The sequence below is a fragment of the Myotis brandtii genome, unplaced genomic scaffold (genome assembly GCF_000412655.1).
Source record: "Myotis brandtii unplaced genomic scaffold, ASM41265v1 scaffold454, whole genome shotgun sequence".
Lineage (NCBI taxonomy): Eukaryota > Metazoa > Chordata > Mammalia > Chiroptera > Vespertilionidae > Myotis > Myotis brandtii.
The window spans coordinates 1,839,104-1,840,005 of record NW_005367354.1 but is presented as its reverse complement, the minus strand read 5'-3'; the positions used below and the strand labels follow the sequence as shown (position 1 = coordinate 1,840,005).

At 61.5% G+C, this 902-nt stretch overlaps 1 protein-coding gene across 1 annotated transcript in view; it reads left to right on the top strand.

The window, feature by feature from the left end:
• Nucleotides 1–122, top strand: part of DRC1 (dynein regulatory complex subunit 1) — a 32,796-nt gene extending 32,674 nt beyond the window's left edge. Inside the window, exon 18 of the mRNA XM_014546652.1 lies at nucleotides 1–122. The gene's annotated coding sequence lies outside the window, so the exon portion shown is untranslated.
• Nucleotides 123–902: the final 780 nt, after the last annotated feature.

Genomic DNA, 902 nt, shown 5'->3' with positions numbered 1-902 from the left:
GCCGGAGCCGCACACGTGCCTGGGCGCTGCGGGGCGCACTCTGCCTTCCCCAGAGCTGCCACTGAAGGTGACACGAGGAGTTACCTGTATCCCACAGTCATGATTAAAGTCTTTAGAACGTTGTGGCTGGATCTTTTTAAAGAGTTCAGGTCCGGGAGACGGGCCCTACCCCCACCTCTGTGTCCCGAGGAAGCTTTGTCCTCAGATTGTGGCACGAGAGCAGGCACGTTGCTGGGAGATGCAGCCCAGGCCGGTGGCACGGGGCTCCCTTGTTGTTTGGGGGCAGTTGGTGTCTATCCGTGGAAGCTGGAGCTTTTGGGCAGCTTGTAGGGTCCTCAGCTTTCACTCTGTCCTTGGGCCTGCAGGACCCTTTGGTTGAGCTTTTGGGGCCCCCGGGTGCCCCCTGGGCTGTGGTGTGAGGCTCCTTCCATGGGCAGCCTGGGCAGGTGGCCCTGTGCCTTAGGCCTGCCTTGAACCCTGGGCCACGAGGCCACCCACAGGGAAAGCCAGAGGGGCCGGCTGGTACCGAGTTCGCCAACCTCCGAGTGCCCACCGACCCTGCGCCCCACTCCCAACCCCCCCACTTGAGCAGACTCATCAGCTCAGTGTTTGATTTCTTTTATTAAGAGAAAAATCACCACTCAAGAAAGGAAAGACAGCCAAGTGAAACCCAGCTCACGCAGGCAGGGCAGCACTTCCAGTATAAAGGCCCGCTGCCGCTGGAGGGCCTGGAGGGGCCCGCTGGGCAGGGTGGGGAGGGCACTAGCCTGGCAGAGGAAGTTCTGGGCATGGATAAAACCTCACAGCTGGGCAAGGGGAGGTGGGTAAACGGCTGCCCCGGCAGGAGGAGGAGCCACCCCCAGGGTTAGTTGGAAGGCTGGTGGTGCCACTGCCCTCACAGG